The sequence below is a fragment of the Crocuta crocuta genome, unplaced genomic scaffold (genome assembly GCF_008692635.1).
Source record: "Crocuta crocuta isolate KB4526 unplaced genomic scaffold, BGI_CrCroc_1.0 scaffold56, whole genome shotgun sequence".
Classification (NCBI taxonomy): Eukaryota; Metazoa; Chordata; class Mammalia; order Carnivora; family Hyaenidae; genus Crocuta; species Crocuta crocuta.
Genome location: NW_027531334.1, coordinates 10562683 through 10589614, shown reverse-complemented (window position 1 = coordinate 10589614; position 26932 = coordinate 10562683). Strand labels below are relative to the sequence as shown.

Genomic DNA, 26932 nt, shown 5'->3' with positions numbered 1-26932 from the left:
TCATTGTGAGGTTGATAATATAGATGATTTTTTTGTCACAAACTCCTTTATCAAATTGCTGATGATCTCTTTGTACTTAATTTTGTTGATATTAAATAATGACTATATATAAATGAACACAAACTATATACTTTTTTGTATAATTTGTAGTAAGGCAGATATAAAAAAGTAACACAACTTTGCTTGTATATTCAAAATCTCTTTCTATAGTTTTGTCTTAAGGGTCAGAAATACTTAACAACTAAAGCTCTCCTTTTTTGTTTACCAGATGTTGTTGTCATTTTGAAACACAGTTTTCCTGGGTATAGAATTTTTGACTGACTTTTTTTTCCTTTCAGCATTTTGTCATTCCATTGCTGCCTCTCCTTTCTTTTCCTGATGAGAAGCCAGTGGCTAAGTGATATTACTGCTCTTATTCTATAGGTGATGATCATCTTTCTCTTACCACTTTAATATTCTCCTCTTTATCTTTAAACAGGTTGTTATTGTTGATCTGGCTATTGATATATTTTTGTTTCTCTGACCTGAATTTAAATAGAATCAAATTTGGAAAATGTTTAACCATGAATTCTTCAAATTTTTTTGAATTTTTTTTCTTTTCTCTCTCCTTGACAGGTTCATTACAGTGATTCATTGGTATGCTTGATGTTTTCCCACATATCTCTATTCATTTTTATTTATTTTTTTGTGATTTCTTTTTATTGGATAATTTCTACACACCTATTTTGTTTGTATCTTTGTAGTTTGTTTCATTTTGTTTTCAAAGACCAGATGAGTCTTAATTCAGTTTTAGAAAAAGATGTCACATGAATTTGGATTAGAAAAAAAGGTTGTTTTTCCAGAAATTCAAGAAAAACAAATAATCCTTAATAGGTTCAATGATAATTTTTTGGATCTTCCTTTTGAATCAAAAGCTATATAACGTCTCCCCAAACCATCTGCTTTAAGAGTCAAGTGACCCTCTTCAACTGTTAATTCTGTTTCCATGCAATTCCCCTCCACCCCCATCTCTTTTTTGTCAGTAACACTGTGTGGGTGCTGAAGACCCCAAGCTCTGACCAATGAACATAACTGTTCTTTAATCTAGCAACCCACAGGTATTGGCATGCAAAACCCCACCCCTAGTCCCCACAGCAGAGGCCGCAGAGCTGGCATTGTTTCCACTGTCTCAGGAATAAGGTGCCAGCAGCTGACAATCAACACGAATCAAGGCCCAATATGGAGAGAGAATGAGGGCTCCTAGACCCCAAGAAGGCTGCTAGCTGAGGGCAGGAAAAGGGAATTTTTTTATCATTCCATCTTTAAACATAAAGAGAAAACTGGACCCTTTTCCATGTCTATGGTTCTATAAGCTACCCTACTGTGACTAAGCTTCAGAGGGGATGTGCAAGCATAAAAGGGTCTAAATAAATAATGAGAACTTTGCCTTGGCTGGGAAGAGACTAACAAACAGGAAGCTAGGTCAATGAATCATACATAGGAAGGTAATGCTGGGAACTTCAGCTCTTCATATGGCTACCAGCCCTACAGAGGACAACATAGTAAGAACCAAGACATCCATTCCAGACACTCCAGACTGATATAACTTCTGGCCTTTTTCTAAGTCTGACCTATTCCAGGTGTGATACATGAGAGAGAAAACAAGTATAAACTTGAAAACTTGGCTGTGTCGCTCAGTGATTGGTCCCAGATCAGGGACTTCACAAGTTCCAAATGAGACTCAAAGTTCCCAGGGACCAACAGGGTGAACAAGCTAAAAAGAGAGACCCCTGCACTCAGTGCCATACCAGTACCACAGTGGCAAATGGGCATTGCCATGGGAAGAGACCAACTGTAGATAGTGATATGGGGAGACAGAGGATGGGTTAAGCCAGTGTTCTTATTCCAGAACTTCTTCTTCTCTTCTTTGAGTGTGGTTCTCAAAGGAACAGCATTTCCAATACAGAGCCTAGAACTAAGGTGGCAGAGAAGCAATGATGGCCAAATGTCTAAATAGGAGTGTAACCATCTTCTCTATTGATCTATTTTTAAGTTAACTGATTTGTGCTTTTGACATTTCTGTTATGCTTTTGACTCTATCTAGCCAATGTTTTTCCATTATTTTGGCTATTACATATTTAAATTCTAGAAATTTCTTTTTTATATAGTTTACATAGTCCTCTATTGCAAGTCATTTGACAAATCACTGCAATCATATTTTTCTTTAACTCCTGAAATACATTTTTCTTTAAATTTTCAATGTATTTATAAAAGCATCTTTGAAGTCAGCTAAATCCAACATATAGAGGTGCTTAGAGACATTGTGCACCGATTACACTTTTCTTGAGTATGGGCCAACATTTCAGTATCTTTGTATGCTTTATAATTGTTGTTGAAAATTAGACATGTTAAATAATATAACTCCAGATTCTTCTTTTTTTCTTACCTGAAGCTTTATTTTTATGTTATTTTATTTTTTTGTAATTTAAATTTATTTAATATTTCCCCTCATGGTATGCACGTATTAAAGTCACTAATCATTTTTATTTCTTACTATATTTACACTGGATACTTAGGAATTGCCCCAGTGTCTGAATAGATTAGTTGTCAGCCTATAGCTGAGTATCCTCCCCCCACCCCCACCAAATACCTTGAGATTGAAAGGGTTCCTTTTTTGACAGTAGATTTTTGTGTGCATTGGAAAGAGTGTTCCTGTGATCAGTTAATTTTCAAGTCAGCCTGAGGCTTTTACTTTTCACTGTATCCTTTTGGGTTTTCTCTGTTCATGTGCAAAGAAAGTTCCCAAATTAGTGAGATGTATGTAGAGCTTATTCAGTGCTTCTTTAGCTTTCTTATTTTTACTATGTTTCTATTAAATTGTTTTGTTTTGTTTTGTTTTGTTTTTGCCACTCAGAACATAGGGATTTTTGATGTTATCGTGTGCTACTTACTATGATTTAAATATGGAAAACAGATTTATGTAACCTTTAACAGATGTTCTGATAATATTAAAATACCAAATTTATATCTGAGTTCTTTAGGCCAGTAACAGTCTCATTTTACTTTCAAACTTTAAGGACATTTGGGGATGGGGGGGAGACATAATTAGATTGGAATAGTCTGAGCCTTGACTCAGAAAAAGCTAGATTTGGATCTTGGCTACCAAGCTTATTTAATATATGAACACCGTCTTCTTTTTGCTTATGTCAGTGATTTACAAAGCAGTAATGTTAGGTTATAAATGAGGTTTAAATTAAATGATTTAAATAAAGCAATTATCAGATTTCTAAGAAAAAATACCACCCCCCATTTGACACATTATTATGAACGAGTATATGAGTTTGCTGATTCCACTTAGAGTGCAGGTTTACTAAATTATGCACGTGAATTACATGAAATTTTTATCAGCATGGTACAGCCATTGGTAATTTTCTGGTTTACTCCTCCCTAGTCTTTTTTTCTAGGTATCTCTTTACATATAGAACTAAGGGTTCTTCATTCTTCCATGATTGTTCAATTCAAGAAATTCATATGTTAATTGGACTACAGAAACACTCCCAATGTTTCTTTGACTTAGGAATCACCTAGAGACTTGCTAAAGTGTTACTACATTATCTTGAATAACTTTGAGGTCATTTTAGCCTGATTAGTCTCTTCCAAGGCCCCTAAATGACACATCTCCTAAAAGTTACTGGCTTGTTATTGGACCTCTTCATGAGACAAAATGAGCTCCAATTATTTCTTCTCTAGGATGAAACCATAAAATAATTTGCATACTATTTGCTTTTTTCTGTAAATTTTAAAGACAGTTTTGTCTGAGAGGTTAGAGATACAACTCTCTCCATTGGTTGAGTTGTAATTTTGACTCAATAAGTAAGTGAAATAAAATTTCTACTGAAGCAATTACTGAAGAATTCATTGCTATTATATCTTAATAGCTTTCCTCAATTTCATGAGAAGTCTACACTTTCCTCCTCTTTTCGTATTTAACAAACAATTTTTTCTGGAAACTTTTACTTTTAAGTGTCCTACTTATGAGGCTTCAGAACCTTTTTCTATTACTGTGTTGAGTATTGATTTTACATACTTACTAGAGCAGTATACTAAGTATCCAAACAGAGGATATGATTGGGAGAACACTGGCCTTCCTTTAGCATACATCCATGTCTCCATAGAGACACTGTAAGCTTTTGAATGTATTTTCTAAACTGTATGCTAGTGTTAATTCTTTGTCTTAGAAGTTTATCCTCTTCACTGAAATAAATATACTATAAAAGAAATATGAGCCCTGGTGTTAGATTTCATTTTTTTGAATAGCAAATTTCATTTTCAAAATTTGATTACAAAGACTAACAACTGTCTTAAAACAATAATTTAGTTGTTTTTGGAAGAAGAGTATTCAATAATATGTTAATAGGTAAAAGTAATAGTTAATAGGTATTTAAAACTTATTCAGTGTTGCAGTCTTTATGCTCACCATTTAATTAAATCCTCAACACAACCCTATAAGGGTTAACATGGCCACTCAGATTTAGACATATTAAGTAACTTGCCTAAAGCAACAGAGTTCAGAATTTAACTATAGGCAGTCTGCCTCCTGAGTCTAGACTGTCAAATTGAAAGCAATGCTATCTCCCTACTTACAACTGATTTTTCTGAGTTTGCACATTTTAAAATAATATTAATGTAATAATTATTACATACAGTCCCAAATTATCTTTTAGGGAGAAAGTCATGGGGCAATTTTTGCTGGAACTATTCCAATTGTATAAATATTCCAGAGATTATCTGGTTCTCCCATTGATCTTATTTCTATACTAGAGATGACAAAACTCATAAGGTTCCAAACAGGTAGAAAGATACTACATTACAAATTTGAGTATTTGAATTCTGATTCTTTCTTTTCATTAACTTTTCTAGAGCCTTGGATGTAAATCTTTTAACATGTGAAATTGTGAAATGAAGATAATATCTTCTATTTCCTCTCCACTTCACAGAGAGATTGCAAAATAAAATTACTTATGGTAAGGTTTTAGAAAGACATTGTCAGACAAATTCATTGATCTTTCAAACAGTAAGATTAAAGCAGAGATGCTGATCTCTTCAGAAAACCGGTATTTTGACCAGTATGTTTAACTCAAGAAGTTAAGATCCTAGTTTTAGAATTTGTTTTTGTTAATATCTGTCCCTTAGTACCAAATTTATCGATGGATCAGTTATCATTTATTAATTTTGAAGAGTGTAAGAAAAATGATAATTGAAAGAAAAATAACAACTTGTTACTATGTTAAATGTATGCTGAACACTTCATATAAATAATTTATATGAATTTCCTCATCTAGAACATAAGAACTTAATATAAGAACTTGTTAAGAGGTTCTTCTACCTGTCCAAAGCCACATAGTTAGCAAATCTTAGAAACTGTAACATTAGGGGCACCTGGGTGGCTCAGTCGGTTAAGCATCTGACTTTGGCTCAGGTCATGATCTCACAGTTTGTGGGTTCGAGCCCTGCATTGGGCTCGGTGCTGACAGCTAGCTCAGAGCCTGGAGCCTGTTTCAGATTCTGTATCTCCCTCTCTCTCTGACCCTCCCCTGTTCATGCTGTTTCTGTCTCCCTCTCTCTCAGAAATAAATAAAACATTTAAAAAAAAGAAGCTATAACTTGAATCTACAGCCTAATTTTTCAGTCTTTTAATGTAGAGCCCAAAGATTATCCAAGGGCATTACTAATTCTTGAGAGAGAAACTATTTGAAAATCAATTCTAACAAAAGTAAGAGTGGCAAATCGTCAGTGAACAAGGGCAGTTTAGTATTCAGGAAGTCAAAATTCCCATTTTGCTTTTACATTTGGTTCACACTGATTTCCTATTGTTCTTATACCTGAGGGATTGGCAGGACTTGGACCTTCTTTCATTTAAAGCTCACTGCTATGCAGTTTTGCTTTATTTAAGATACAGTTTTCCCAATGGTATGTTGGTCTTTGTTAACTCCCAGTTGAATAACTAGTACATGACACTTTTCTTGAAAAATCTCCATATGTTTCACACTGTGCAAAATACAGCAGCTTAACTCCTAGGCATAATAAACAACTTTGACATTTGCAGTGCTAGGACATTTCGCTCTACACTGGTAATCTGCCTCCAATATAATTTACAATCATTTTTTCCCCTCAATTCTTTCCAATAGGAGGGGTCTGCTTTTATTGTACTTAACTCTTCATTACCTTTGGTTTTTGTCTCCTTTCTACCTATCATATCTTACACATATAGCCTATCATAGAATAGAGGTGAAGAATTTTCCCTCAGGTGCTGGACCACCAGTGTCCAAATCTCAGTTCTATCTATCTAATTATGTACCCTTGAGAAAGCTGTTAAATCTCTTTCTGTCTCTCATCTTTCTTCTCTCTTCTCTCTTCTTGTTTCTCTTTCACCTTTAGTTTCTTTTATTTCTAAAGATTACTGTGAATTTCAACAAATGTGGCATGTGATAAATTTTCTGTCTTGTGTTTATAGGACTTGTAACTTGTTTTTGCAAAGCAGACCCAGCTCATTTCTGACCTCAGTGAAAGTGACCACATATTATCTCCACCAATCATTAAGCACAGAACTATAGACTGTCTGAGATTTTAATTTGTAATAAGTAGAAGTCTCATTGCTTAATTGTTTTCAGAGTCAGTAAACTCATCATAGATGAGTAAACTATTCTATTTTTAGATATTTCTGATGGTTAAAATTCATTTTTGTTATTAAAAAATTGAGTTTTTATTTTAAGTTGATATTTGTATATTTTGGAACTAAACTTAACAATTCTAATTCATCTTTTATAAAACATTCCTGCAAGTGATTACTACCCTCTTTTTTTTTCTTTTTGTGATAAACACTCTCATGCTTTAATCAATGTGGTTGGAGTCACGGAACAAATAATGACAAGTAGGTTTAGAAAAATTTATGTAGTTTCAAAAAGTGTCATGTTTGCTCCCAATAAATATACTGAAATAAACTTAATCTTTAAATATTAAAACAAATGCAATAGGTATAATTTAATAGAATTAAAAAATAGAATTTTCTTACTTAAATATTCCTACTTTACTTAATTGCCCAGATATTGTTTGTTTTATATAACTTTTATTTCAAAGGGAGTAGAACTTTGTTTTCCACTGGAAACTGAGATGATCATTTTTATTAGTGGTTTTTTACTATTATTATTATTATTATTATTGTTATTTACCCAGTAATTATACAAAAAAAGAGAAAACACAAAGTGGTCTTTTAATTAATTTTTTTCATTATGCATACCTACCTTTGTTACTATATGTAACTACTCTTTAGGAATTTGGTGTAAGGGGCTCCTGGGTGATTCAGTTGGTTAAGTGTCTGACTTCAGTTCAGGTCATGATCTCATAGTTTGTGAGTTTGAGCCCTGCATCCGGTTCTGGAAACTGCTTCAGATTTTGTGTCTCCTGTGTCTGCCCCTTCCCTGCTTGAATTCTCTCTCTCAAAAATAAATAAACATTAAAAAAAAAAGACTTTGGTGTAAGAATTATCACAAGTACATTCATATATCTTATGATGTACCATATTCTTTTTTCCATGTAAATTATCATCCCAGTGAGGAAACTTCCTTTCTTATATGTTTTTGTATCCTACTTAGCTCCTAAACTATATGAAGCAAAAGTTTGCCAAATTTTGTTCATGAAGACCTCTGTAGGATGAAGGAATTATTTATTAAAAAATATAAATACTCTCAAATAACTTGTAAATTATTTAAAAAAGAAAAATATTTTTAAATTACAAAATAATAAGTTCTAAGTAACGTGTCCTAGGTAATATGTAAAATAGAAGCATATAAAAAGAAAATATTAAAGCATGTTTAAGGATGAAGGTCAGATTTTGAAAGAAAATGAAGATGTGTTTAAGAATCAAAAATATGGAGCACCTGGGTTGCTAGGTTGGTTGAACATCTGACTCCTGATTTCGCCTCAGGTCATAGTCTCATGGTTCCTGGGATTAAGCTCTGAGTCAGCCTGGAGCCTTCATAGGATTCTCTCTCTCTCTCTCTCTCTCTCTCTCTCTCTCTCTCCTTCTCTCTCTCTCTCTCTCTCCCTCTCTCTCTCTCCCTCTCTCTCTCTCTCCCCCGCCCCTCTCTCTGCNCTCTCTCTCTCTCTCTCTCTCTCTCCTTCTCTCTCTCTCTCTCTCTCCTTCTCTCTCTCTCTCCTTCTCTCTCTCTGCCCCTCCCCCATATTTGCATGCACATGCACCCTCTCTCTCTCAAAATAAATAACTAAACATTAAAAGAATTGTAAAACCTAACCCATATGATATCAACTTTGCATCAGCCTAAGTGATTCGTATATTTTAGTACATTTGATTCTCACAACAACCTCATCAGGTAGATACTAGCATGATTTTTTTTTCACATGAAGAAATGAGCACACAAAGTTAAAACAGAAGTTGCACAGCTAACAGCTAACGCTAACAGTTGTGGTCCTAAGATTAAAAAATATATACTTTTCATTTAAAAACTTTGAGGGGTGCCTGGGTGGCTCAATAGGTTAACGTCTAATTCTTGATTTTGGCTCAGGTTATGATCTTATGGTTGTGAGATTGAGTCCTGAGTCAGGCTCCTTGATGAACATGGAGCCTATTCAGAATTCTCTCTCTTTGCGCCTCCCCTGCTCACATGCACATTTTCTCTCTCTCTCTCTAAAAAATAAACAAACATTTTAAAAAGAAATAAAGAATCAAAGTTTTTCTATATGCAGAAAAATACAGAGTAAGTCATGAGGAGAATATGTGTAATGTATTTAGAGGTATAATTGTCATAAAAAGAGGAGGTAGGGTTTGAATAGGTAAAGAAAGGTTAGTTTGGGGGGCTTCTGGGTAGTTCAGTCCATTAAACCTCCACCTCTTGATTTCAGCTCAGGTCATGATCTCAGGGTCATAAGATCAAGCCCTGGATCAGGCGATGCACTCAGTACAGAGCCCGCATAAGACTCTCTTTTCCTCTCCCTCTGTCCCTCCCCTACTCACACTTTTTCTTTCTCTCCAAAAATAAATTAATTAATTAATTAAAAAGAAAATAAAAAAAAGAAAATTCTAGTTTTCAGAATATTTTGAAATTCAAGAACCATTTACACCTGCCTCAGAAAGTAATAAGATGTTACCCTATGTTAATGAGGTTAGTGCTGCGATGCTGGTTGCATTTCTGCAGACAGGTCTGGCATATGTGTGAAGGAGGGAACAACAACAAAACACAGATTTGGTCCAAGAAACTGACTAAAGAGCTGCCACAGTTACTAGAGATGAGGAGAGTCAGGCCTAAAATTGAGGTGTTTCCAAAAATCTCAATGAGTGAATAAACACATTTGTACATTTGATAGAGGGTGTTCGATTTCTAATTCTTTTTTAGAGTTTCTGGTTTCAAAGCACTAAAATTTCAAAGCATAGATTTCCCATTGTTGTCTAAATCAAATTTTGATGACTTTTTTTTCATTCTTAACCTGGTATCCCCTTAAACACATAGAAAGGTAATACCAATTAAAGACATTCAGATTAACTTTTCTCTTGTAATGTTTAACCCTTAGCTCTTTTTTCCTTCAAGTCATCCTGTTTTCTACTTATTAAGTTGCATATTATCAACATTCTTGTTGGTAAATTTGAACTGGTTATTTATATAATTGACATTAACTTTCAGAGAAGATACTTTTATTATCTGATTACTATGTATTTCACATGGAATGCTTCCTTTGTCATAATGAGAGTAGAGCACAGCTATTACACATGAGGGCTAAAGGTTGAGAAAAAGGGAAGAGATGAAAAATTTAGTAATTTGCAATATCTGAAAATAAGAAATTTTGATTTTCCCAATTCTAATAACATTTATTCAGTTGTAAAGACTTGGTTGAAATCCATTTGTGAAGGATGGGTAATTAAAATTTAGGATTAAACCTTAAAAAATGTAGGATTCAACCAGATGCCCAGTGAGATGAAAGCCATACAATGAACAGGGAGGGTAAGTTAGTCCCAGGTGAATTTCTAGGGCATCTTGAAACTTGTTTCTCTGCCTTCCAAGAATCTCTTCTGTAATTAGGTCTATGATTTATTTAGAAATTATATATCTATTATATATATCTATAGATAGATGATAGATAGATAGATAGATAGATAGATAGAGATATATAATTTGAGAGAGTGGGTGTAAGTTGGGGAGGGGGCACAGGGGGAGAGAGAGAGAGAGAGAGAGAGAATCTTAGTCCATACTCATCATGGAGCCTAACTTAAGAGTTGGTCCCATGACCCCAGGATCATGACCTGTGCCAAATCAAGAGTCAGATGCCCAACAGACTGAGGCACCCAGGCACTTCAGATCTATGATTTATTTAATATACAAAAAAGATGCTTTGTTTTCCCTGACTCACTATCTTAAGATTGGATTACAAATTATAACATTCCTAATCATCCTACAAATGAACACTCTGATTGATTCAAATAATAATCACAGTTCTTTACTAACTATAATCTATTTGATTTGATAAGAAAAAGCTTATATGTATAATTTTGCCATAATCACTTAGTAGCACACTAATGACTATCTTAGTTGGCTTTGTGGCTTAAACAATTGAAATTTATTTTCTCACAGTTCTGGAGGTTAGAAGAGATCAGGACACCAGCATAGTAGGATTCTGGTGCGAGCTCTTTTCCTGACTTGCAGATATCTAACTTCTACCTGTGTTTTCACATGCCTGACAGAGAAAGCTCTAGTTTCTCTTTTTTGTAAGGGCACTAATCCTCCTGAGGGTCCCACCCTCTCTAAACCTAATTATTTCCCAAAGACCCCTTTTTCAAATACTATTACATTGGGGGGGGTTGTATTTCAATATGTAAACTTTGAGGGGACACAATTCAGTCCATAGCATTCTGTTCATCGTCTTCCAAAATTCATCTCACATACATGTAAAATAAAATATCAGCTCTAAAGTCCAAAATCTTATCTAACCATCATTTAAATAAAATATGAAGAAGTCTTTAGGTATGGTTCATCTTGAAGCAGAATTCTACTCCAGCATTGACATTTTGAAGCTAGATGTCTTAATCCATTTGGGAACTCTTACAAAATACCATAGACTGGGTGGCTTATAAACAACCAAAATCTAGTTCTCATGGTTCTTTTATCTGGAAATCCAAGACCAAGCCTGTATGATTGAGTTCTGATAAAAGCCCTATTCAAGAATTGGAAAATTGATGACAAGGAAATTTTGGGAAGAGGTATGTGGGTAGACCTTTCTGAATAGTCAAGTAATATGAGGATATATGTATCACATATGAATGCTAATGAGAGGATAACCTCAGCAAAGGAGGATTTTAATAATCAAGAAGATAGCATGACCAGTTCTGTGGATATAGTCCAACATGTTTTTCCAGTCACCTCTGTTATTCAATGGGCTTATGAACAATGTGGCTATAGAGGCACAGATAGAGGTTATGTATGGATTTAGCAACACTGACTTTTCTACTCACCATGGTTGGTCTGGCTATAGCCACTCCTCTGACCTTGTTATTCTCTTTATTTGAAGATTAAGTGTGCCTTATGGAGATGTGTCAAATTGACAAGAGTGGATTTGTGATGGCAAACTTTATCTGTCTACTTGACTAAATCACAGGGAGTCCAGTTAAACATTGTTCTGCATATGTCTGTGAGGGTGTTTCTGGATGAGATTAACATTTGAATCAGTAGACTGAGTAAAGCAGATTGCCTCCTCAAATATGGGCAAGTCACATTCAATCTGTTGAAGGCTTGAATAGAACAAAACTGATTGAGATAGAATTCTCTTTCACTGCCTGACTCTTCTTTTTTTCTTTTTAGTTCAGGAAATATTTAATTTTTGTTTTCTATGTCTCAGGGGCTATTCTAAACATGTGAAATGTAACAATCAACGTGAAGGTTCTGATCTGAGCTCTACAGAGTGTATGTTCTAACAGGGGTGCCAGATTAAACAAGCACAATAATTCAGAGGTTAATTTTACATGGTAGTAACTGTTATAGAGGGCTAGCATCATGGCCTTACAACCTGTGCAGTCATACAGAAACCTACACTTAGAAGGGCCATGCACTTGGTTTAATGCTTGGCTGTCACTCTTAAAATTCTTAATTTTTGAAGAAGGGGTTTCATATTTTTATTTTATTTTTTTATTGGACTATTTTACTGGTTACTACAAATTATGTAACCAGACTTAGTGATATGAAGAAAGAGTAGCAAAGAATGATACTCTGGGGTTGAATGGGGCCTTTTTAGATAGTGAAGTTGGGGAAATACTCTTTGAAAGGGTGATATTTGAATTCAGGACTCAACAAGGAGAATATACCCATATAAGCAGAGCATTTCAGACAGAGTAAACTAGAAATGTAAAGGCACTGAGTGTGCTGTGAGTTTGCTATTGTTGAATATGAGAAAACAAGCTGGTATGACTGGATAGTGACAAAGGTGACAAATGATAGGACATGAGATGAAACAAATGATAGAGTCTAGCATATGTATGATAATTTGGTATAAAAAGGAGTTATTTTTTTATGTATGCAGTAGGTATTCACTAGAATAATCAAGTAAGAGGGGAAAAACAATAATAATTTGGGGTTTATGTTTGATGAAAGGCTTTTACTATTATTATAAATATTATTTTTAGCTAAACATACTCAACATATTTATTGAAAGTTGGACAGTGCTGTTGAGAAAAGAGAAATTTCAGACTTAAATAACAAATAAATGATCTAATCTTTCCAATTTTCTTCCTTTACTTATTTACTATTGGTCATCACTTTCTAAATATTTTGTGTGGACGGCTTACTTCTTTAAAGAGTTCATTCTCAAGACTATATCCTGGATAAAGTAGGAGTTTTGTGCTTAGAATCAGTTGACAGGAGGAGAATATAGATTTATTAATCTTCTGAGGAACTAATGTGCATTCTAATGTAAGATGAGGATTCTTGTACCATGCCAGTTTTTTCTCCTGAAATGATTCATTAGTGTAAATTAAAACAAGGATGAATGAAACCAAAGCAGTACATATTGATTAGGTACAGGTAGACCTTAATTTAATTAGATTCTCTGAATATATTCTAAAACATCATCACCTTTTAAAATTCTAACCATCATATTACTTAATATGGGCACATTATTTATTTTAACCATTATTGGTGTCATATTCCTCTTGAATTTGAAAATGTTGCTTCTGTATTAAAGAAGATGTACAAAATGATGTATAAAAACTGTAATTTATTCTTTAAAACACTATTTTAAGGCCTTAAAATTATATATATATAAGTATATACATATGCATATGTGTATATTTTAATTAGAGCAAAGTATTTTCCTAAGTACTTCTTTTATTTCTTCAGACTCATTCATACCTGGTAATAGCTTGAGCAAAGGACATATATAAAGCATGTACTTCCATGAAAAGTAAAGTGCCCTTACATTTTGCAACTGTGCTTTATTTTAACGGCTTCAATAAATGGCAGGTCAAGTTTAGGATTTATTGTGATATTTTTGAAAATGTATTAAGTATCATGGAAACCTACAGTTTAGCTAGGAGAAATACATCTTTTCTTTTCTTGATCATATTTTACTCTTGGTAATTCTTATAGTTCAAGATAAGTACTATGTGGCACCATAATTATATTTTATGTTCTTGACATAAACAGAGGAATTTTATGATTCCCTAATTTGGCCGAACCAGAACAGCTTCTTCATTATAAATTCAGTGTTAATGTTAACCTCACCTGGAAAACAAAGAAATGAGAGATATAAGTATTATTTTGAGTTTATCTAATCTAATGTCTTTCACATTTGATTTTTATTATTTATCTATAGGGATAGAAATCAATCATTACCTGTTCCAATAGATTAAAGCCAAACCTCAATGCATATTATCTTTGGATTTATGTCATCTTTCTCTTGCCCGTGAGAAATGTATTCCTATCCTATAGGAAAAAGGGTCAGTATAATTGAGAGTTAACATAATTCTATCAGATGTTCTGAACACACTTTTATATAGCTGTGGTTAGCAATATTAAAACGAAATATGGCTCATCATAGGTAGCTTTATGCCTGGACTCCAAATTTCCTGACTGTTCCTTATACTGTAAACTTTCAGGCACACTAGAGTTTCTAATATTTGCCAAGGATGATATAGAAAATCTAGAGACAGAGAGCTGACAGAGAATTGGATCAGAGCACCCATGAGTAAAGCATTGCATGACATGGGTGAGGTAATCACACAGACTTCTGGCTTCAAGAATGAAAGACTGAAAGGTACCTGGGTGGCTCAGTCAGTTAAGCATCCTACCCTTGATTTTACCTCAGGTCATAATTTCATGGTCCATGGGTTCAAGCCCCACATTAGGCTCTATGCTGACAGCACTGAACCTGCTTGGGATTCTCTCTCTTCCTTTCTCTGCCCCTCTCCTGCTCTCATGTGCTTTCTCCCAAAATAAATAAATAAATAAACTTTAAAAAAATGAAATAAAAGACTGACAAGCCACTTCAATTCTCTGAGCCTCAGTTGCCTAGAATAAAGACCACCTTATAAAAGGTAAAATGCCTTATATGACAAAGGAAACTTTTCAGATATGATTGCTAAAAATTTTGAAACGGGGAGATTATTCTGGATTACATGTTGGGCACAATGTAATCGCAAGAGTCATTATAAAAGAAAGAGGGAGGCAGGAAAGGCAGAGGCAGAGAAGGAGATGTGACAACAGAAGCAAAGTTCAGAGTGATTTGATCCTCCTTTGCAGGCTTTAAAAATGGGAAAAGACCATGTGCCAAAGCATGTGCATGGCCTTTAAAAGCGAAAAAAAGGAAGAAACTGATTCTTCCCTAGGGCCTTCTGGAGAAGGAATGCTGCTCTGCCAACATCTTGATTTTAGCCAAGAAGACCTATTTCATACTTGTGACCTCCAGAACGCCAAGACAATAAATTTATAGACCACAAGATTTATGGTGATTTGTTACAGCAGCAATAGAAAACTAATGCACTCCTCATTATAAGGTTTTGTAAGGATTACATTTTCTCAGCCCAGATTAGGGCCTTGGGAAACACAAGGTATAAAGGAGAATTTGAACAGAGATTTGCTAAAATATGCAGCTCTGCTTCTTCCCATTTCTCTTATTCAGGTAAAAACAGTTTTAACTATGTTGGGAGGTGAAAAGACTTGGGGCCAGTAAGAAATATGTTTGTTTCCTTCTTAGCATAAGCAGTTTGAGTGTGCTGAACAGTGATGCCACTTGGCCTTTAAAGTGTGGTGACTGTTTTCCTGTGCGCTGTACACCACAGCTGAAGCCCGAATCTCTGTAGCTCATTTTGCCCTGCATTCTCCTTCTGACATCACATTAGCAGCCTATCTTTTTCTCTTTGCCCTGTGGAGTTCAATCATAGGTTAGAAGTTTCAATTGTTTTATTGCCTCAGGGCACAGTTAGGCGCTTTTGTGTTGACCAAGAAATGTAACCTGACAGGATGAGATACAAACAACTCTACCTCTTGGAATGTATATGAGTATGTGTTACTGGTTAGAAATTTACTCCCGATTTCAGAGCAAGAAACTGTCATGAGGGTCACAGCTTCTTGTACAGCTGCAAAACATTCCAGATGACTTAGCTATTTTCAGTTACCATAAATAAACACACACATGTCCCAACTTGTGCACATTTCCTTACCCACAGTCTGGTTCTTAAAACCATCCCCTTCTTACTCAGAATTAATGGCCTCAACCAGATAATGAAACAGATTTTATTTAACAGATTGAAAGGCATTATATAGAACTTTACATCGTGTTTTATCTGCTATCCTGTGGCATGCACTCTAAATTCTTTTAGACATATTTAAATGCAACAAATGTCTCAGAAACCTAAGATATAAGATTAAAGTTACAGTAATGATTTGTATTCATTTCTGCATGATCTGAAAGCCTGGAGGTAGAAGTGACTCTGGAGGCCCTGGAGTTTAAAACAAAAGTAGATGTTTAATTAGAAAATAAATTAACTTTATACATTTATATTTTTAATGTATTACATAAATCATTCAATACAGTTTCACCTGGAGATGTACATGTTATAATTGCTTTTTTTTTTTTTTTTTTTACAGTAATCACCTTTCTTTTGCTCTCTGGCACTAAAATATAATTTGAATGACTTTCTTATCCAAGAACCATGTAGATCCAGCATATTTTCCTAGCTTCTTTTATATTCACTAATGCATCTGAAAATGATTAAAGTCAGCTACACCAGATTTGACCTGTCCCATCATCAGGATATTTAATTTAACAGGGCATTTATGGAGAAGGGCTTTCTTAACAGATACGTTATTCAAAGTTGTGGGGTTATGAGCCCTTCATGGAAGGAAACAGCCACCAGCAAATGGAGGACAAGCTGTGAGGGAGGTTATTGTTTTAACTCTTGCGTTCGTTGAGGCAGTGGCTTCAAATTCTTTGTAATATTGTACAACCATCTTCCCGTAAGAATAAATTAAAGCTAGGAGAAATTAAATGAATTAGTTACATGGAAAGGAAAAGAAAAATGGAAAGAAAAGGATAATACATTATTGTCCAACCATTGTGTTTCATATAGAATTTGGAAAAAGAATTCTGAAAATGTGTTTAGTGGGAAATTAACATATTCATATGAGATACTAGATTCCAGATGACCTTTTGGCCCCGTATACTTGCCACCATGCCACTCTGCTTCTCTTGGGTACCACTTCCTCAACTCCTGCAGTAAGACTACAAGATATAATGTAAGAACTGCAGACTTAGAGTAGATTTCAGCACTCTCAGTGACTTATGAAACCCCCAGGATTTAGTTCTTCCTAGGGTTAGATGGGAGTAAAGAAGAGAACAGCTTTGTTCACAATGCACATTAATAAGAAGACAGAAGCATGTCTTAAAAACTGAAAAATAGGGGCACCTGGGTGGCTTAGTCGGTTAAGCGTCCGACTTTCGCTTAGGTCATGATCTCGCGGTTTGTGGGTTTGAGCCCCGCGTCGGGCTCTGTGCTGACTGCCAGCTCAGAGCCTGGAGGCTGTTTCAGTCTGTGACTCCCTCTCTCTCTGATCCTCCCCTGCTCACGCTGTCTCTCTCTCTCTCTCCTAGAAATAAATAAAAAACATTAAAAAAAACCCTGAAAAATATAAGTAATCAGAAAACAAAATGATATTTCAAAAGCTAAACATTTTCCAGATGTTGACTGGAAATATAAAGTCTTCCTTACTGTATATAAATGTGTTGTGTTACTATAAATGAGTTTGTTACTACATAAAAGGTATTTGCTACCATATTCAGAAGAAAAGTTAAGGGCATCAACAAATAGAGGATTTTGCTATATATAAGCATGTAATTTATGAGAAGGCATTGAAGCATCAGAACTATTTAGTAAATTAAGCTAGGGCAATTTGAAGAAAGTTGTAAAAACAAACCTGAATTTTAATGGGTTAAAAGACTAAAGTCTAAATAATGTTTAGGAAATTTTCATAATGTAGGGAAATATTCCAACAAAACAATAGAAAAATACAAAATGAAAGTTTTGATAATTTCTAGAACATAACTTTGAAACTTATATCATTGGAATGTACCCATTTGAGAAATCAAGTAAGGAAAAAAAGGACAGGATTGACAACTTCAGTATGTATAAAAAGTGATGTGGGAGACAAAGGCAGAAGGAAATGGCAGATAAAATTAAACTTTCTTATAACCTGTAGCCCATTGACAAATACTTGAGGCAGGCAGAGCAAAACATTTCTCCAGGAACTCCTTACTGACTTATGTTAATGCTTTGTTAGAGGGAATAACAACCTTAACTTGACAATAGCTAGTTCTCCAGTATCCTGAGAGTCTTCCTTAGCATATGAAAATCGTTTTGGAAACTTCCCCTTGACTTTACCTCCCCCAGCTCCATGTATATAACAATTCTCTCCTCATGGTCCCAGGTCAACTCTTCCTGCCAATGGGTTCTGTCCACATGCTTTAGTAAAATCACCATTTTTGCACCACAGACATGTCAAGGACTCTTTTTTGGCCATCAACTCCAGACCCCACCACCACCCCAAAACACAAAAAAGTTCATACACTTTGATAAGAAAATTGCTAAAGTATAAAACAATAATCAGACAAAGTAAGTAAGCAGTTAATTAGCAAAAGAAGAAATATATTGGTCTACTAAGAAGTATGGTTTAACAATCATTGCTATTTATAGGCAAATAAATGAGAATTAAAACAAAATCGATGTAGCATTTAGTCCATCAAACTGCCATTTGTTTAATGAGAATAATTGCTGGTGACACAGGCACAATGAAAAGAGGCATAAAATGATACAAAACATCTGCAATTATCACTAACACTAAACCTTCTGTTGAAAATGAGCAGAGACAAAACCAACACAACTTTACCTTGAGCTCCACACTTATTTAGCATCCTCTTTTCCTCAGATTTTCTTTACCAACTAGATCCCAGAGCCTTGTTATTTCATGAAATCACATATTCTAAATAACCACAAAGGTGTGAATTCAAAGGCTTCTAGAATATTGCAGAATCTGACTGCTTTGGTAGTCAAAACTGAACATCCACAGAGCAGAAACATGCCAGAACAGTAAATAAAGAATGCCTTTCCCAAGACTACTAATTTAAAAGATACCAATGTAATAAGGGGTATATTCACTGGCCTTTTATCTTCCCCCCTAATCAAGCAGAATTACTCCATGATTCAGGGTTCAAGAATCAGAAGATAGGGTGTAAAATGGAACTAAGTATTCTACCACCTGTTTCCTTTGCTTATACACCTGGTTGAGAAAATGTTGTAAAATGAACATTACAAAGCTAAGTGGCAGAAAATATGCTTTTGCATTTAGGTGATTTAATGACAATAACTGGGGAAAAAAAGCTTTTTTTAACTCTTATTGCAAGGCCATGACCAAATAACACAAAATCCAGATGATTTCATCTGGATTTAAGTTATTTTGTAAAATAATTTAAAAATTACAGTAAAGGCAAGCATCATTCATATTGAAAATTACAATGGTCTTTATTTCCATTAATCACTAGCACTTTTCCAGTTAAGAGCAGCTCTCTTCAATAATAACAAAGTTTGAATAGTATGAATATATTTATTTAAAAAGATAAAAGTTAAGGGAAGAAAACTAAGAAAAGACAAGCAGAGAAAGAGATAAGGTATGATTTTTAAGGCTATTTAATCCATTCTATGATTTTTCACTTAATGCATATGACACTGAGCTCAAAAGAGCACCTTGTTCTTTCCATTTGTAAAGCACACTGATTATCAACAATATCTGAGAGATGATCTGTCAGCAAATCAATATATTGTATTACTTAATGTAATAATGCTGTTATTTAATGTGTTAATTATAGAGAAATTAGAATTTATCTTTCCATATTCATCTTCAGAGACCTACCAATTGAAAATGAATATTGTAACTGGAAGTAAGACAATGAAATATAACCCTTGAATTTTATACTTCCTAATACTCTTTCTTACACATATTTTAAAAAAATTTTAACATTTATTCATTTTTGAAAGACAGAGAGAAACAGAGCACAAGCAGGGGTGGGGCAAGGGAAAGGGAGACACAGAATCCAAAGTAGGCTCCAGGCTCTGAGCTGTCAGCACAGAGCCCAGCGCAAGGCTTGAACTCACAGACTTTGAGATCATAACCTAAGCTGAAGTTTGACGCTTAACCAACTGAGCCACCCAGGCACCCCTCTTACACATATTTTTTGATAAGTGTAATTAAAAAAATATATTTATTATCATCTAAGAAACTTTATAAAAACAACCCTCCATTTTCAGAGCCTCTTCAATCTTGCATATTTAACTTTTAGCAAAACAGTTAAATTTCAGGGAAAAAGTTACAGCTAAGAACTTATCTAAAAGATCAGTGTCCAAAGTTTTGGAACCAATAAACACTTATTACAGCTTCCAATAATCTATTTCTACTATATTGTACCATGATATAGATGAATCTACACTACTAAGAGATACTTAAAACTGAAAATTATTTAAAAGATAATCAACTGCACTACCACATTATATTATTTTCTCTCAGGTGGTTCTGCCCTCACCATTTCTCCAATTCATTTCCATTTCCTGACTCATTTACTACAAACATTTTTAGTATTTTTATGCATCCATTTCTAATCCCACCTTTTCATACTTATAATTGGCATAATTTCTTTTTTTTTTTTTTATTTCTAGGAGAGAGAGAGACAGCACGAGCAGGGGAGGGTCAGAGAGAGAGGGAGTGACAGACTCTGAAACAGCCTCCAGGCTCTGAGCTGGCAGTCAGCACAGAGCCCGACGCGGGGCTCAAACCCACGAACCCGCAAGATCATGACCTGAGCGAAAGTCGGACGCTTAACCGACTAAGCCACCCGGGCACCCCAAATTGGCATAATTTCTTAAATTGCTGAGATGAAGTCATTTAACATAAGCCTCCTAAAATTTGTTTTAGTTACCTCACATATATTCTGTGTTTACCTATTTGTCTTTCTTCTTCCTTGCATCATAAGGAAATAGCTCTGTTCCTTACAGACCAGATAGCTTAGCTTTGACTGAGTCAATAATTTCTTACACACTTGATTTGGGAAACAAAGGCACAAGGAAATGAGAGACAAAATTAAATTTCCTTAACAACCTGCAGCCCACTGACAAATACTTGAGACAGGCAGAGTAAATCATTTCTCCAGGAACACCCAACTGTTTTAATGTTAATGCTTTTCTAGAGGGAAGAACAAACTGAACTTGGCAATAGCTAGGCCTACAGAACCTTATGAGTTTTCTTTAGCATATGGAAATCTTTTTGGAAACTTCTCCTTGCCCTAACTTCTCCCAACTCCCAAGTATATAATCAGTCACTTTTTATAATCCCAAGTCAGCTCTTCGTGCCCAAGGGTCCTGTCCCTGTACTTTAATAAAACCACCTTTTTGCACTGAAGGCATTTCAAGAATTCTTTCTTGGCCATTGGCTCCAAATCCCAACGTTTTCCACATAAACACCCACCTTGCTCCATCAATTACTGTATTCCTTTTTCTTTTCTGTTTTATTAATTTCCTCTTCGCTATTGGTCTTCCCACAGCTACCCCCAAATCTAGCCATAAAATGCTCTTATAAAAAACTTTGAGGGGCACCTGGGTGGCTCAGTCGGCTGAGGTCTGACTTCATTCAGATCAGGTCATGATCTCCCAGTTAGTGAGTTTGAGCCCCTCGTCGGGCTCTGTGCTGACAGCTAGCTCAGAGCCTGGAGCCTGCCTCGGATTCTGTGTCTCGCTCTCTCTCTGACCCTCCCCTGCTCACGCTGTCTCTCTCTCTCTCTCAGAAATAAATAAAACATTTTTAAAAAATTTTAAAAACACAAACAACTTTGGTCCTGGTCACAAGTCCTATCAGATATTCCATTTAAGGAGGGAGAGATTAATATTTATCAAAAGCATAATAACTATGGTTTGTAGCAGATATAATTCTTCAAGATTTATTGATGAGTTAATTAAGGTTTAGAGGGTTAGGTTTAACTGAATTTGCCCAATGTGAAATGTAAATGATAGAATTGGAATTAGATACGATTTTTCCTCACTCCATACTACACTGTTACTTTTATTATTTTTGTAATAGCAATATTGTTCCCTATACTACTACATATCTATATGTAATATGTATATATTATATACATTATATATACATTATATATGCCTCATGGTTTTTACAGTCTGACTTCTGCTCCTACCTTTCTTTTTAAATTTTTCTTGGGGTGCTTGGCTGGCTCAGTCAGTTAAGCATCCGACTTCAGCTCAGGTCATGATCACATGGTTCGTGGGTTTGAGCCCAGCAGCAGGCTCTGTGCTGTCAGCTAGCTCAGAGCCTCGAGTCTGTCTTCGAATTCTGTGTCTCCCTCTCTCTCTGATCCTCCCCTGCTCACTCTCTCTCTCTCATTCTCTCTCAGAAATAAATTTTAAAAAAAATTAAAAAAATAAAATTTTCTTGAAGGTGGCAATGGATATGTTTGTCACTAATGCTAGAATTTCTTTCAGCATTTTATAGTCTTTAAAAATTCTGGGAATTATTACTTATGACCTCTTCCTCATTTTTAAGATTATCTATATTCTTGGCATTCATGAACGATATTCTCCTAGTTTATTTCACTCTTTATGACTGACCTTTTCCTGTGCCTTTCTTTCTGCATGCCTCTCCCTCCCCCACCTCCCTTTCTTCAAAGTTCTATCATTTGCTTCTCTATTCTGTAATCTCTCACCTGGACTCATATTATGATATCCCAACTGAGCTATTATAAGGACTGAACTACTGATAATTTTTTTTCTTTTCATTTTTTAAAGGCCAAGACTGAGCCTCTCTGTAGAATATGGTCTGTGTAGTCAGCTAGAAATGAGAGACTCAAAATGAAATAAACCTAATTTTAGAAAAACATATTTTTTGGATAAATGACCACTGGTATTTAGAACTTAAAGAAAAGACAAAAGAATTAAAAACTCACACAAGGTTGATGTGGAAATGTTGGGATTTAGAGAAGTGTCTAGAAAGAATTCTTGAAATGTCTTCAGGACAAAAAGGTAGTTTTTTTTGTTTGTTTGTTTGTTTTGTTTTCTTAAGCACAGGGACAGGACCCTTGGGCAGAAAGTTCTACACCAGGGTTAGGACTGTGGCAATTATATAACTTCAAGTTGGGAGGGGGATGGAGGATAGCAGAAGTCTGTAAGGAATTGTGGAAACAACTATGAGGGGCCTAACCATTGTTAGAAAAGGTTATTCATTACGGTCTAATAAAACCTTAATCATGAGACCATTCAGATGTATATCAGTGGGCCACAGGGTTGGGGGATGATTCCCAACATACAACGTGAAGGGGTAAAAATAAAGGAAGTTTCAAAAAAATTTTTATATGTTAAACAAGACTTACAGGATCCTGGAGGTTGGAATAATATTAAGCTAAGATTGCCTTTTGCCCTTAGCAAAGTGTCAACACTGAGGCAGCCAAGCTCCCAAAGGAAGGTCACTCTGCCTATTTCAGGCAGACATGTATTCCAAATGCAAATCATTCAGTAAATGGATAATTTAGCAAAGAAAAACATAATTTAATGAAACAGTATTAAGTAGCTTAGAGAATTATTGAAATAAGGAATCTGACTTGGAATGTGGGCACAACAGGATGCTCAGTAGCCAGAAAAGCAGCCTAGTTAATCCCAGAAGCAGGGCAGTAAGGAACCTGTCACCCACCACTGCTCTGGCAGTAGGATGTCATTGGTATATCATATAATCATGTAATGTGATCAAAGAACAAGGAAATAAAAGCCTTTAAAAATATAATCCTGGTGAGTGGTGAATGGATATAAGGGGTAGTAAATAAGAACTATGAAATGATTTCATTCTCATATAAAAATGTTTATATTATTTCTGTACTGAATAAGTCATAAAATAATAGGATAAGCAAAGCATATAAGAAATTGAAGGAACTCTAGAAAAAGTGAAAAAAATGTTAAAGGTTATAACTGGAGATGGAAAATGGGCATGGGAAGGTTACAATGAGGAAATATTAATTTTTATTATACAACTGTTTAGATATGTACAAAAATTTCCAAAATTAAAACAAGCAAATTCAAACAAAGAAACCATAACCTATGTTAAGGAACAAAAATTCAACCAAGTAAATTTAAAGTTCTTAATGGCTTTATTCATTTAGTCAAGAATTAGACAACATCTCATCTAACAAACAAAAGGGTGCTCAGAAGAGTTGTACAAAATAGTCAGAAATGGGGTGGGACAAGGAAGTTATTAGCAAAAGAAAAGAAAAGAAAGGATTGTTTCAAGCAAGTTTACCATCCCTTAGAGAGAAAAGTAAGAGGTCTCATCATGCAGATTTACTCACTGATGCTGATCAGAAAATTCCACACTGATTGTTTTAAAATTTCACTACTCTGAGATGCTCAAACTGCAGTTAGGTTAGCTAGTAAGTCTAGGTGAGGCTTAACAAAACAATAGTGCCTGTTGTTTCTTTTTAACACCTATGACTGTTTCCATAGTTAACTTTCCTTTCTTTTTTTTTTCTTTTTCTACTAAACACACCTACTTTCTCTAGCTGCCACTTGTACTTTTCCTTAGAACTGAAAATCATTGGATTGATCTCCTCATTCCCTATTAATATGAAAGAAGGCAATTCTAAACAGTATTTTAGTCTTCTTGTCAATAAATTGTGTATACATCACTTACATACTGTCTTATGGTTTCCTAAAGATTTGTTTTACATACACAGTCTGCATGGTATGAAACTGCACTTGTTGTTGAAATGCTTCTATCTCATCCTCAAACAGAAATTCCATTCAAGGGAAAAGCACCTTTTGCCATTGGACTGGAGTGATCATGATTTGTGTTTGTATCAGAGCCTCTTGACTAAATTCTAGAAAACTCTTTAAAACTTAGCAAATCATATACTTACATCTTTAAGAAAAGTTGTAATTATATCTTTACAAAATCAATAAGCTCACTTGCTTCCCTCTATATGTTAATAAATTATCATTTGAGAAGGCATTACATTCAGGTTCTGTCATTCAAACTCCCATCATCCCACATGAGTGCTAAAAATATGTTTCCCATATGGGCAGAGTTGAGCTTAAGGTCAAATTAGATAGATAGTTTTTACCAGAACAGTTGAGTTACAAAGTATACTTGGATATTTAGTCAGTAGTCAAAAAGATATTTGACTAAAATATAAAATTTACTTTGATGAGGTTTTTGGGGTAATATGGGTTCGTGGGATCGAGAACTGATGGCCAAGAAAGAATTCTTGAAGATGTCTTTGGTGTCAAAAGATGATTTTATTAAAGCATGGGGACAGGACCTATGGGCAGGAAGAGCTTCCCCTGACCCTGTGGAGAGACTGATTATATATTTGGGAGTTGGGGGAGGTAAAGTCAAGTAGAAGCTTTCAATGGAATTTTTAAATCCAAAAGAAGACTCATTGGATACTGGAGGCCTAGGTATTTTCAGGCTAAGGTTGTTTTTCCCTCTAGCAAAGTATTAACATTAAGACAGTAGGGAGTTCCTGGAGAAAACTTTCACTCTACCAGCCTCATGTATTTGTCAATAGATCGCAGGTTTTAAAGAAGTTTAATTTTATCTGCCATTTCCTTCTGCCTTTGTTTCCCACATCATTCCTCCTTGAATAATTCTGACCCTTAAAATCTTTGAGGTTGCTGAGGGTTGAAAGTCTTTTCTTCTATAACTTTTTCCTGCTGAATAGGGACATAGAGATATCCCTATCTATGGGTAAACATTGGTCAGTTGGGGGAGGTATAGAGGTGTTACAGAAGGCAAAGACAGCCAGGTCAGGGGAAACAGCATATTTAAGCCTCCTAGAGTAGAAAGGATCATCTGTTTGCTAGAAGCAGTGGTGAAGGACTCTTGATACCAGGCAGTGAGACATTGGAAAAGACAACAAAATAAAGGTTACTATTATGAGAAAGAGAAGCCTAACTAAAAAACCTTTGAATAGTTAATTAGAATTTTCTTCCAGTCCTTTACTGTCATTTGAAGAGAAATTTGAGGTCTTCCAGTGGTTCACAGGAATAAGAGGGTGTGTCAGCTGGTGTAGTAGATTCATGTGAGGAAGCAGGAGTACATAATACCACCCAGTAAGGACCCTTCCATTTTGGTGTTAAAACCCCTGCTATATTAGACTCCCAATATTTTAAATAAACCATGTCTCCTGGGATGGATTTCTAGTAACTATCAGATCAGGTTTAGGGAGGCTATGACTTGTATATTCATTTAGACATGTATGAATTAACCAAACCTCAAGTGAATAATTTATTAAGGCACTATAGTCTTTTATTCACTGATTCACATGGAAAAGTTTTTTCCATGTACATTTGTTGGGGAATCCATCCCATTTTCCACTTGTTAAACAATCATATGTCCATGGGGTCCTATAACTATCCCCACAGAATAACAGGCAAGAAGATTGTCTATATCTGTGCTATTATGACACTTTCTCTGAAGTTTATCTCAAATTGTCCAGTGTAGGCAAACAACAGACATTTAAAGACAATTAGAACTAGAATTTAACATCCATAAACGTACACTATTGAAACAAACTTTCTCTCTAAAAACCCTCATTTCCAAAGATAGCTAACTCAAGACTAATTTGTAAAATGAGCCATTTTAACATACTTGGCCAAATTATTTACATAAGCTCAGCAAGAGTAATGATTGATCATATAGATCTTTTAAAATTTGCTTTGTTGAAATTTTTCATTAGGAACCTCGAGAATGAAATTTTAGTAGCTTCACTAGGCCAGAAGTCAAGCCAAGTACTTGCCATGAGACATGCCTACAATACCTGTAGATTTGGGCAAATTCCTCTTCATGAGGTTCCCAAGATATCCTGAGGTTCCTGCACCTTCCAAGAAGTGACATTCTTTACTTACTTAGTAAGGATTCTGGGAACTTTGTACGCAAGGTATTAGGCCAACATTTCCAAAGGGCTTTCTGGCTTCATATTTCATAGTCCTTCTTAGTTCCTTAAAGCTATATGGTCATATCTGAGTCTGTGCATCCCTCTCAAATATGACATTCCAGTCAAAGCCTTGGTAAAATAACCAATGTTTCTAATTATGTCAATGAGAGATTCTCATTGAATTTATGCACATAACTAATTGCTAAGGAAGAAAGAACACTCTTTGAAAGTTTGTGAATTTCAGAGATTTCAGGTAGAAAGAAAAGTTACATGCTTTAATTTGTTTACAAATGAACACTTTAATCTTTTTATTGTATCTAATGGATATCTTGAGGAAGTTTTCTTAATCTGGAAGAGCAAACATTAGAGAACCAGCAATATTTCCAACAAGTCACAAAACAATGACAAAAATATTCAAAAATGATTAACA

At 34.9% G+C, this 26932-nt stretch overlaps 1 pseudogene; it reads right to left on the bottom strand.

Moving 5' to 3' along the window:
• Positions 1-1507: 1507 nt before the first annotated feature.
• Positions 1508-26932, bottom strand: part of LOC144238126 (succinate dehydrogenase cytochrome b560 subunit, mitochondrial pseudogene) — a 31181-nt pseudogene continuing 5756 nt past the window's right edge.